Below are 13,188 nucleotides of genomic sequence, written 5' to 3' on the forward strand. Positions count from 1 at the left end.
AAATTGAAATTTTGAAATGAATTTTGAAAATTCCATGACAAGTCGTCACGTTCGGAATTCAAAAGGAATTGATTTGAAAATTTGAGCAATTAACTCGCGTCGTGAATTAAATTGCATCGAAATTTTTTGAAAGTGACTCGAAAAAATAAAACAAAACTCAAACCGTCAGGAAAGAATTTTAGAAAAGGATTTTTGCGAGTATATTTGGCTTTTGAGGTCAAGACTCGAATTTGTGAGCGCTTGAATTTTTGAGGAAAATTGATGTCGTGTTATCAATCTTCGGTATTGATTTTTGTTTGGAAATTGCGAAAAAGCGAAAAATTTCCGGAATTCGACTGACGTGGAAACGATCCATCGCGGATCGGGGCGACTAGCCCTTCCCCCCTTAAAAAAAGAAAGAAAAATCCGTATGCTTAAAACTGCGTCATGGAAATCGTGTCGGATTTCGTAAAACGCGAAAACAAGGAAATGTGAGTGTGAGGAAACACAAAATTTCCCGGATCATCCCGAAGAGGCGCGAGGTTCCCGGCGGGCGGTTTGAGGTGTCAGGAGAAAACACATGTTGAAAGAGACAAGTCAACAGCGGGAATCCTGGAGGAGCCTAAAAAAGGCGCGAGCAGCTCGGCGATGGAAGCCGGCTCTCCCCTTTTTATGAAAAACGCGCTGATCATTTTGTATAAATAGGGACGTTTGCGCTTTATTGTTTCATCATCCGAAACACAAAATCATCTCTACAAAACCTCTTCTTCTTCCACAAAAATATTTCATGGATGCTTTTGAGAACGCATTGCGACAATGGTGTCGGGATTTGTCGCCTCCCGAGAGGTATCAACTCGATTGCATGGGAGTTGGTCAATTGTTGGTGCTGCGTCAAGTCAAGGTGCAACCTTCGTTTCTTGAAGCACGTTCTCGGTTTTGGGATTCGAAACATCATGTTTTCGTTTTCCCGAAAGGTGAAATTTGTCCTCTTGCCGAAGAAGTTGGAGCCATTGGTGGGTGGCCGGGTTGTGTTCCGGTGCTTCCTGCGACTCGGTTGTGCTACAAGGAGAAATTCTAATCCATGTTGGGCTTATCAACAAGCCAAATCAACTCTCTTCTTGCTCCACATGGTGTGGATATGTTGGCTCTTATCAACATCTTCTCGAATCGGTTAGATGCTAATGTTTCGGAGGTTGATAGGAGAAGGGCTCTTGCATTTTGCCTTGTCCATGTATACCTCTTTGTTGATGTCTTGAAGAAGGAGGGGCCAAGATGTCATGGTAGCATGACCCTTATCCATGTGATTGAACAAATGGAGCATGGTAGAGATCCATCATGGTTGGTGCTTGGAGAGATTATCCAAGCTTTGGACAAAGAAAGCTCTTGTGGAGAAGCTCCCTCTTTTGGATCCCCAAGGATCCTCCAAGTGTGGCTATTGGAGAGGCTAAGGTATGTAGAGCCTCTGGTTAATCCTTCTTCTTACTCCTTCCGTCACCTTACTATGAAGAAGAAGTTGTACCCGGATAGTTTTGCTTCCACCGAGGCCTATCGGGCCGCAAGATTGGCGGAGGAGGGTGGTCCTCATATCCGTTGGGTGGTGCCGTGGTGGCACTTGAGGTCCTTCACGGGGTTGCCCGCTTCTGGTGCTAGTCCTCGTTCTTTGATGGTGGTGGGTTTGAAGGTTGTTTCCTTCATATATCCCGAAAGGCTCATGAGCCAAATGGGGCGTCAACAAAAGGTGCCCGCTCAAGATACTCTTGTCCAAGAGAATGTTTTCCGGAACTCCGAGCTTATGGAGGTCTTCGAAAGGTGGTGGGCCATTCGGCCACTTTGGGAGGTGCCAAACCCTGTTGCCACGACATGGGTGACTCCCCCTTATGTCAAGTGGTCACGTGCTCTGTCCTTGGAAGAGAGATCCAAATTTCGTAAGGACGAGGTCGTCGATTTGAAGTACCGAGAGGTTGGCAAGGCCAACCGTGCCTTCTTTGAGGAGTATGTTGATGGAGCTACTCCCGATGTGATGAGACCACCGATGAGGAGGAGTTCCGGCCCCAAGAATATGGTGGGCCGTGCATTGGCTCGTATGGGATCTTATGCTAGACCGGAGGCCGTCGCCGTCTTAGATCCGTGTAGGATCCGTTCCGAGGAGGAAGTCCATGCTAGGCGGGCCAACAAGAAGAACAAGGGGAAGATGTACCCCGAAGGAAAAGGCAAGGGTACAATGGAAGAGTGAAGATCCCCATTACCCACTTTATTATTATGTTGAATTATTGTTGTAGGTTTTTATTATGTTGTACTAGCTAGTTGTTGTGTGTTTTGTGCTAGGTTTACTATGTGAGGTGTGTTAGTTGACACCTTAGCCTTGACAAGTTGTAGACTCGTCGAGCTTTATTTGTTGTCGAAATTGTAATCCCTCCCATTATTAATTAAATAAGAGGATTGCCCGTGTCGAAAATTGTGAACGCTTGTTTCTTCCATCCATTTTGGTAAAGGCAATTCGATTTGAATCGTCCTAAACATTGGCACTTGGGAAAGTGGTATTTTGTGGAAAGAGAGAAAGGCTCATTTTTGTATTTCGGTGGGAAAGGGAATGGTTTTCCCTTTCTCTTTTTTGGGATATTTTTGTATGTGGGGATGATGTTTTTTTTTTATTGTGGGAATGGTTGTATCCTTCTTGTGTAAGAAAGGACTGCTTACGTATCCACCTGAAGAGGTGAAATCAAACCATGATCGTAGTTCGAAATGTTTTGTGAATTTGAATTGGGTTTTGTGGTTGTATCCCTCAGGCATAAGAGGGATTGCCTACGTATCCACCTGAAGAGGTGAAATCAAACCATGCTCGTAGTTCAGGGGGTTTGTTTTTGTAATTCAAATGGACGTTGCCTTTGACGGATCAAAGGACATTCGAAACGGGCAAGGTGCCGCAGCTTAGACTCGATAAAACATGCAATTTCAAATCAGAACATATTGAGGAACTTGACTTGAAAAGGGTTGAGGTCGTTGTTAGTTGCAAAACTAGGCTAGGTTGTTGGTTGATAGGGTTCAAGGGTAGTATTTCTTGAGTTGGTCTAGGTTGGTCGGGTTTGTAAAGTCGTCCCCGTCTAGGTCACTCAGTCTCACTGCGCCCCCGAAAGTATTTTCTTGACCAGGTATGGCCCGACCCTGTTGGGTTTGAATTTTCCCCTCGGATCGACGGGTAGTGGTGCTCGAACTGACTTGAGGACCAAGTCGCCCTCGTGGATGTTTCTGGGTTTGACCTTCTTGTTGAATGCCCGTTGTATACGTCGTTGGTATAGCTGGACGTTGTGCAAGGCGTTGAGTCGCCGTTCGTCTAGAAGAGTGAGTTGTTCGCACCTTCGACGGGTCCATTCCGCCTCAGGGACTTGACTCTCCTGTAGGATGCGTAGAGATGGGACCTCTAACTCTACCGGTTGAATCGCCTCCATACCGTATGCTAGGTAGAAGGGTGTGGCGCCTGTCGGTGTTCGAATAGAGGTTCGGTATCCCCAGAGTGCGAATGGGAGTTTGCTCGGCCAATCGCGGTAGTTGTCTTGCATTTTCTTGATAATGGTAACAAGAGTTTTGTTCGTTGCCTCCACCGCTCCATTAGTTTGGGGACGGTAGGGGTATGATCGATGTCGTTTGATCTTGTATTTGTCCAGCAAGGCTTGAGTTTCCGCCCAGAAGTGAGAGCCTTGATCGCTGATAATTTCATGGGGTACCCCATATCGGCAGATGATGTTGTTTTGAATGAACTTGGCCACTTGTTTGGCGGTCAAGACTGCATATGACTGTGCTTCCACCCATTTGGTGAAGTAGTCGATGGCGACGAGGATGAAGCAATGCCCCTTGGTGCCTATCGGGTTGACTTTCTCGATGATGTCGATGCCCCAGGTTGAGAATGGCCAGGGCGATGTCATGGTGTATAAAAGGGATGGTGGTATGTGTTGTATGTTGGCGAATATTTGGCAATTGTGGCAATGTTTGACGTAGTTACGGCAATCGGCTTCCATGGTGGTCCAGTAGTAACCTAGCCGCATAATTTTCCGTGTAAGCATCATTGCACTCATGTGAGGGCCACATTCTCCATCGTGAACCTCTCCCATGACTTTCTTGGCTTTGTGATGGTCAATGCAAAGGAGGAGAATTCCTTGGGGTGTTCTTTTGTAGAGTTGATTTTGGTTTATCACGAATTGTGATGCAAGTAAACGGATGGCTCTTTGTCCTCTTTGATCAGAGTTGGGAGGAAATTCGTTTTTGGTTTTGTAATTGAGGATGGCTTGGTACCAAGGTTCATCATGGCTTTGCTCGTCGTCGATAATGGCACAAATGTGAGCTGGCTCGCTCCTTCTCTCGACACATAGGGGCATCGATGTCATGTCATCAGGTATGTTGACGAGCGCGGCAAGTTTTGCCAAGGCATCAGCAAACTGATTTTCCTCTCGTGGCAAGTGGAAGTAGTCGATTTGGTCGAAGAATTCGGCCTCTTGATTGATCTTTGCTCGGTAGGGAGCTAAGCTGTCAGATCGGATTTTCCATGATCCGGACACCTGATTGATGATGAGTGAGGAATCGCCGTGGACCCTCAATCTCTTGATGCCCAGTGTGATGGCTGCTTGCAGGTCGATGAGACATGCTTCATATTCAGCGGCATTGTTGGTGACGGCAAAATCTAGCTTGACCGAGATCGGAACGTGTTCTCCCTCTGGTGATATTAGAAGGATTCCTACCCCGAAGCCTCTCAGATTAGATGCACCATCAAAGTATAGGTCCCATGCGTCGGAGTCGGCACAAAGGATGTCTTCGTCAGGAAGTGACCATGTGTGGGTCCTTGGATCCTCGTTGACGGGATTCTCTGCCAGAAAAGCGGCAACTGCTCTTCCCTTGATAACCTTGAGGGGTACAAACTTGAGGTCAAACTCGGACAGCATCAGTGTCCACCTAGACAGCCTTCCGTTAAGTACGGGTTTTTCGAAGATGTATTTAACCGGGTCCATCTTGGAGTAGATGTGGACCGAGTAGCTGAGTATGTAATGTCGCAGCTTCTTTGTTGACCATACTAGGGCAAGGCATGTCTTTTCCAGTTGGGTATACCTCGTCTCGTACTCAATGAACTTTTTGCTGATATAGTAGATGGCTCGCTCTTCGTTGCCAACTGTTTGTGCTAGCATTGCTCCCATGGCTGTGTTGGTAACAGTCAGGTATAGGGATAGAGGAATCCCCGGTTGAGGCGGCATGAGGACAGGAGGTTTGGATAGGATCTCTTTTATCCTATCGAACGCTTTCTGACAGTCGTCGTCCCAATCGGTGTGATCGGAGGCGCGAAGCTTCTTGAATATCGGTTCACAGATCATAGTGAGCTTGGCGATGAACCGGCTGATGTATTGGACCTGACCGAGAAATCCCCGAATCTCTTTCTCGTTCCTAGGCCGAGGCATTTGTTGAAGGGCTTTGATTTTGGTTGGATCAATCTCAATGCCTCTTTTGCTGACGACATGTCCCAAAAGTTTTCCGGAGGTGACCCCGAATGCACACTTCTGAGGATTTAGTCTCATGTTATATTTCTGCAGACGAGCGAAGAACTTCCGGAGGGCATTGATGTGGCCGTTCCATTCCTTTGATTTGACGATCATGTCATCGACATATACCTCTACCTCCTTGTGCATCATATCATGTAGGAGAGTGGTAGCGGTTCTTTGATAGGTTGCTCCATTGTTGATGAGGCCGAAAGGCATGACCGTGTAGCAATATGTACCCCACTGTGTAGTGAACACAGTCTTGTGCATGTCTTCCTCAGCCATCTTAATATGATTGTACCCAACATACCCGTCCATGAATGATAAGAGAGCATGTTCGGCAGTGTTTTCCACCAGAATGTCAACATGTGGCAAAGGGAAGTCGTCCTTTGGACTTGCCTTGTTCAGATCCCTGAAGTCGACGCAAACCCGAATTCGTCCGTCTTTCTTTGGTACTGGCACAATGTAGGCCACCCAGTCAGAGTATTCAGACACTTTGATGAACCCAGCCTTGAACTGTTTGTCCACTTCTTCCTTGATTTTTAGGGCCCATTCAGGATGCATCCGGCGTAGTTTCTGCTTCACAGGTTTAGCCCCGGATTTAATGGGTATCCGGTGCTCTGCAATTTCTCTGTCAATCCCAGGCATGTCTCTGTAAGACCAGGCGAACACGTCCTTGTATTCGTGGAGGAGGTCAATGAACTGTTGTCTTTCCGAGGGGTCCAGGGTTGTCCCTATCCTAAGTTCTTGAGGTGTATTGTCGGTTCCTGCGTTAATAGGCTCGGTTTCCTCAATGATGGGGGTTCTGGTTTCCCGCTTGTCAAGTTCTTTGGCTAAGTGAGGTGGGTAGTCACTCAAGTCAAATTCTTCATAATCATTCAGAATTGCATTGCAGTTAAATTGAGACGAGTCATAAGCAAACTTAGCGTTCATTCGGTTGACACGAGCAAAAAGCTCGGAAAGGACAGACATCTCGTGGTCAGTCAGAGGCGACATAACAGAGGAAGTGGCCCCTGGAACAGGCTCCAGGTTGTCACCTTTCATGGGAGTGGGGGTGACCTTAGTAGACTCAGCCTCTGAATCAGCCACGACTTTGTGATAAAATAGTGGGAAGGGGACCTTGACTGGGACATCCGGAGTGACAGGCTCTGACTCCGACTCAGACTCAGACTCAGATCCTTCTTCACCTCCCTCCTTGAACATAGGGCCTTCTCCAGTCGTTACCTTGAGAATGCGGCCTTGGCGATCGGTCCACTTGATGGTTTTCCTCCAACCCTGGGTAGCTTTCTCCGGGTCAGTATCGGAGATCAAGGCGGTTGGATCAAACTGATTGTCTTTCAGGGCGATGTTGATGATATCCTCATAGTCGAGGCGTTTGATGTTATCTTCCCCAAAGAGTAGTGTGACAGCTTGTCCGTCAAGGCATGGTGATGGTTTGGACTCAGTTGATGCAGCTTCGATGTTGTGGGGAATAAAGTAGGAGTCCTGGAAGACTTCTACTCCCGGGTATCTAGCCCTGGCCACAGAGTCATATATTGGTTCCGGAAAGCCGTGGTAGAGTTCAGACTCTCCCTCGGGGACAAAGTACCGTTGAGAGTCAGGTGGTATGGACGGAGGATGACTCCGTGCTTTTCGCGTTTTCGGATTAGGAGGTTCATCTCCTGGATGTCTTCATTGGTAGGTTCGTATCCCAGTCCAAAGGGAATGTTAGGGACCTTAGCCTGTTTCAAGGGAGGCAACGGGTCCTTTAGTGGATTGAGCGGCAAACCCGGGAAGTAACCCTGACGCATCATGATACGGTTGATCGTGAGGTTGGTGAACGGGTCACCATGAGAGGTTGCCGATTCATCAGTTATGGTGTTCAAGATAACCACATTGACGGCGTTAATCCAGGGACGTCCCAGGAGCATGTGTAAGGACGCGTCGATGTCGACCACTTGGAAACTGGTTTGTCTTTCTAAGGGTCCGGTTGCGACGGTCAAAGTGACTAGCCCAGCGACCTTACGATGTGTGCCGACGTAGGCGCGTACTCCTTGATTTGTTGGGACCAAATCAGATTCCTTGATACCCAGCCTGTGGGCAGTTTTAAGAGGAATGACATTCACGGCGGAATCGTCATCCACGAGGACCATTGGTATATTCTTTTGGAGGCATTGTACGGTGATGTACAGGGCCAGGTTATGATTGGCTCCGAACAGGGGGATATCCTCGTCGAAGAAGACAACCGGGTTACTCAGATCAGGGGCATCCCTCGTCATGTGTGCCACTATTTCTTCTGGGGAAGAGGTGGAGGGCACGGTTAATTTTCCCAAGGCCTGCAGCAAGGCCTGTCGATGCTCAAAAGACGTTGCGATCAGCTGCCATATTGAGATTTCGGCCTTTGCTTTCTGAAGCTGTTTCAGGATTGAGTTCTCGGGAGCCTTTGGTTGAGTGTCCACTTCCGGGACGACTTGGTCATTCGTTGTTGGAACGACCGCTGGGTTGCTCGGATTCTGATAGGGACGTCCGGATCGGGTGAGATGTCCGATTTCCTTCATCCGCTTTTTCTTCTCCGGGATGACATAGACATCCTCAACATCATCCCGCCATATGCCGTTAATTTCAGGGTCTCGAGGATACCTTGGAGGGGTATTCCTCGGTGGGTAGTTCTTGTGGGGAATATTTTTGTGAGGGTGATTTTTGTGGGGGTAGTTATTTTGAGGGTAGTTATTTTGAGGGTGATTTTCGTGAGGTCTATGCCAGAATGGTCGCAGGAGCAATCCATCCTAGGGTGGGTAATTTTGAATGCTTGGGGAATTCTCCCTCGGACGCGGTGTTGGGGGATTGAAGATGAGTCGACGGTAGGCGTCGTCGAGTCGGGTGATTCTTTCAGAGAGGCTGGCTATGGCCTCTTCAACTTGTTGAAAAATAGCGAGCATGGTGGCAGCACTGAACACAAACACTATGTCTGAAGGATCCTTTTCCAGAACATTCACCTCGTCGTCAATCGGCAAGATGAGATGAGAGCAGTCTAGGGTCGGCTCATCATCAGAGATGGCGTGAATTCCTAGGGGATTCGTCTTGTTGTTCGGCTTAGTTGGTGGGGGTATAGGCAAATCTCCCTTCTCAATCATGTCTTGAATGAGGTGCTTGAGTTTGAAGTAATTTTCGGTATCATGCCCTTTCCCTTGATGATATTGGCAGTAGGCGTTGGGGTTCCAAAATCGGGACTTCTTGGCATCGGTCAGATCCGGGGTGGGTCCCATCGGTTGTAACTTCCCTTGGTCCATGAGCCTTTTCAGGGCACTTGCATAAGTCGACCCTATATTGGTAAACACTCTCTGGGGGCGCTCATTTTTCCTGGCAGATGGTTCGACGAGGTTAACCTCATCAATCTTGTTTGTCCGACCGTAAGGGCGAGATCCGGTTGAGGTGGATCCTTGATAACCCCTGCCAGTGGTCTTTGCTAAGACACCCTTTCGGAGGTCGTCCTCAATACGTGTCCCCAGAATTTGCAGATCTTGAAAAGTTTTGATGTTCTGATACCTCAGTAGGTTGGCATAAACCGGGCGGAGGTTGTTGACAAATTTTTCCACCAGGGTTGATTCACTCGGCTTACTGACCAACTGAGTACTCAACCTCCTCCAACGGGTTAGGAACTCAGTGAAACCTTCCTTGTCGTTTTGGGTTAGCACCTCGAGAGTACGGGTGTTGGCCTGGATTTCGACGTTGTCGGCATACTGTTTGGCAAACTCAACTGCAATCTCATCCCAGGTTGTGAGGTTTTTCGGGTCCAAGGAGTAGTACCATTGGCGAGGAATCGGCTCCAAAGAGGATGGGAAGATCCTGGTAAAGAGCTCTTGTTTGACCCCCTTAATGGCCATGTAGTCCTTGAAAGCACGGATGTGGTTGAGTGGGTCCTCCACTCACTTGAACTTAGGCACATCAGTCAGGGTGAAGTTGTCAGGTAACTGGTCCCCAACAGGTTCGAACCTTCGGTTATTTTCAAGGTAGATATTGTTACCCCGGGCTAGGAGCTGTTCTTCCAAGAGTTTCAGCCTCTTCTCAGTTTCAGTCAGAGGTGGGGTATTATGTTCCCCAATTTCCTTGTTCTCTGATGCGTGCATATTATATAGACTTTTACGGCCTCTTTTGGCACGCATTTCTATGTATTTGAGTGATATTATGTCACTTTATACCCCGAATAGGCTACTTTGTGCGTCTGTTGCTATTTTGCAGATTTGTAGCGGAAACCAACCTTTAGTGGCCTCGAGATAGCATTTATGGAAGATGGACGGAAGAGAAGACGAAGGACTCGTGCATGGGAAAGCGTGAAGACGAAAGTCAACCAAATTAAGCAAGTCAGAACTACTACGGAAGCTGAGAAGTGACTGAAGACCTCGATCGACCTTGTTTGGCTGTCGATCGAGAACATAGAGAAACACATGCCTTCGATCGAGCTGCCCTGTGCTCGATCGAATTGTCAAGCCCTCGATCGAGCTGCCCTGTGCTCGATCGAGCTGTCCTGTACTCGATCGGGAGCCTTAACCTCTCGATCGAGAGGTTCTCCTTTACGTGGGCTGATACGTGCATATTCTATACACTTTAATTGGTGGCTTAAGGCTGCTATTTCTCCCGAAACGGTTTACTTTGCGTTTTCTATGATTTATTGTAGGAATGCGTGGAAGTAGGCTAAATCAAGCCAAGTTCGTCCTCCGGAAGCGAGTTTGAGGAAGCTAAGAGGAAGGAGAGCTCATTCACTCACCTTGAGATGCGTGCAAGGAATGAAGACTCATTTTGGAAGCATCAAGGAGCCACTGCACAGCGTACTCAGTCGATCGACTAAGCTTTTCAATCGATCGACCACTGGAGTTCAGACAGGAACTACTGTTCCACAGGTTCAGTCGATCGACCGTGCAGACCAGTCGATCGACCGTATTACGAGCTGATGTTTAATTTTCCGTGTTAGACTTTTAAAAGCCCAACTTGTAATTAACTTTCGGTATCTTTTATCAGTTGAACGCAGCAACTTTTAGGTTATGTAATTTTATTCTGGAAAAACTTAGTTTTCAGATCTAGCTTGAGACGGAGACCTTGATTCGGATGTTTGGTTCTTGAGATTCAATTAGTAAGCCTTTAATGCAATTATTCTTTCCTTTATTCTTCCTTGTTGATTTAATTCTTGTTTTCTTCAATTAATTTCAGTAATTGATTTCTCTCCTTTGTTCTAGCTAAATTCCATCATGTTGAATTCGTTCTTTATTGTTGATTTAATAATTAGTGTAGTCATGATTATGCGTAGGTAATTCCTTTGATTGGGAATGAGGTGAGCCATGGTATTGAAGTAGGATAGTTGTGTAGCATGAGTTCTTCCGTGTTGGTCTTGTTATCTTTTGATGGATTTCTTTGCTAGGTCGAAAGATTGGTAATTTAATTTGTCGCTAGACTTAGAATTTCTCTTGAGTGAAAACTTTGATAAATTCTCGGGAATTATTAGACCGCGAGGTTATTCGAGTGTTGATCGAAAGATTAGCTTATCTTCCCTGAGACCGTATTAAAAGATCTCCGCTGCTTGACTGACCTGTCATGTGCCATGGTGAACCGAAGTTCCCGATCCCCTTTTTATCTTGTTAAGAATATACATTTTTTGCAATTAGCCTGTTAGCCAATTAACTTCAAAACCCCCCATTTAATTGTTACTTCTATAGACTGAAAATTAGCAAACAAAATCAACCTTGTCTCTCTGTGGTTCGACCCTTACTATCACTAGCTATAGTTTTAGTTTGGAATTATAAATTTAATTTTGGTACTAAACGACGGTATCAAATTTTGGCGCCGTTGCCGGGGAGACGGTGTAATTCTGTTTGCTTTATTTTAGTTTATTTTCCTTGTCTCAAGGAACTTTTGTTCCTTGAGGCCGTTGCTTACCTTTGCTTCTAGTTTTGCTTTTGCACAGTTAGAGGACAGGTTTTTGAGAGGAAGACTTGAGTACTCTCATTTGGAAGTTATGGCTACGATATATGATAATTTTCAGCCAAAGGAGCACCACCTTCCAAAGGGGCAACAGTTACCTACCCCTTCTACCGGTAAATTCGAGTTTCGTTCCTCTTATATTGATTTAGTGGAACGGAATCGATTCAGCGGTCTACCGGATGAAGACCCCTTGAAACATATGGAAATTTTCACGGACTATTGCTGTTCAATACCTATACCGGAGGGGGTAACTCAAGATGAAGTAAAGGGGTTCATGTTCTTATACTCCTTGAAGGATTCGGCGCGAGATTGGTATCGCTACCTTGATAGAGTAGCAGCTGGAGTCACTGATTGGACATCTTTAGCACTAGCCTTCTACAAGAAGTACTTCCCGCCTTCAAAGACTGATGCCTTGAAGGGTAAAATCATGAGTTTTCAGCAAGGAGCCGACGAAGATTTTTGTGAAGCATGGGGACGTTTCAAACATTTGGTCCGAGCTGTCCCTCATCATGGTTTCCAGCAATGGTATCTTTGCAACCTATTTTACAATGCTTTATATGATGATTACAAGGTCATCTTGGATGCAGCCGCTAATGGTAGGTTCCAAAACAATACCGGTCAAAGTAAAGGTTGGAACACCATTGAAGAGATGGCAGTCCATAAAGCTGAGTTTGGAAGTTCACGTGGTAAGTCACGAAAGCAAAGTGACGACATGACTGCTGTTGTGTCACTCATAACTTCCATTTCTACCCGTCTCGAGAAACTCGAGACTTCTGAAGCTTCCAAAGGGAAAGTCGAAGTTCCTGTTCAAAACTCACATGAGATCGAGAAGTTAAATGAGATGGTCCAACTCCTTTTGATTCAAGTGGCGAATATGGAAGCAGCCGGGATTGAGTCCTCACGGAATTTTGTTAAACAATTGGAGAATATGGAGGTTAAGCAAGCCGCTAATTCTTCAATTAAATGTGAAGGGCCGGTTGAGACGATCAATGCCATAAATCTCAGAAGTGGCCTTTCTTATGGAGGCCCCGACGAGCAAAAGGAAGACTCGGGAAATGATGAAGAAGCTCGTTTGAATTCTGATGCAAAAACGAGTCTGAATGCCAGTGATTCCGGTCGATCGACCAACACTCCCTGTCGATCGACTGAATTGTCAGATAAAATAGTTTCTGGTCAGAAACTATTCACTCCTTGCACATCCAGTCGATCGACCAACCTCATCAGTCGATCGACTGAAATACCTGATGACGTTAATTCTGGTCAGGAACTGTTCACTCCCAGCTCACTTGGTCGATCGACCACCCATACCAGTCGATCGACTGGATCTCCAGAGCAGGATGCAAATCCGTCAACTAGTTTGCATGATCCATCACTTATTGATGATTTGACGGGGGTTTTAAACCTCGAAAAGCCGAAGGTTACCGATCCTACGGCCGTGTGTTGCGATCCCATATCCGGAGCGCTTGAAGGCTACTAAGTGGAGCGTAAATTTGGTAAGTTTCGGAGATGGTCCAACCTCGAGGTAACGGTTCCTTTCACTGATTTAATTACCCAGGTACCCTCTTACGCTAAATTTATGAAAGATATTTTGAATCGTAAGAGAAATTTTCGTGATGATGGTAATGTTGCGTTTGTGGAGGAATGTAATGTTCTTTCACAAGTTAATGTGCCACCTAAATTAAAGGACCCGGGTAGTTTTTCGATTCCTTGCACTATAGGTAACCACGTAATAGGAAAGGCC

Source organism: Silene latifolia, chromosome 1 (assembly GCF_048544455.1).
Source record: "Silene latifolia isolate original U9 population chromosome 1, ASM4854445v1, whole genome shotgun sequence".
Lineage (NCBI taxonomy): Eukaryota > Viridiplantae > Streptophyta > Magnoliopsida > Caryophyllales > Caryophyllaceae > Silene > Silene latifolia.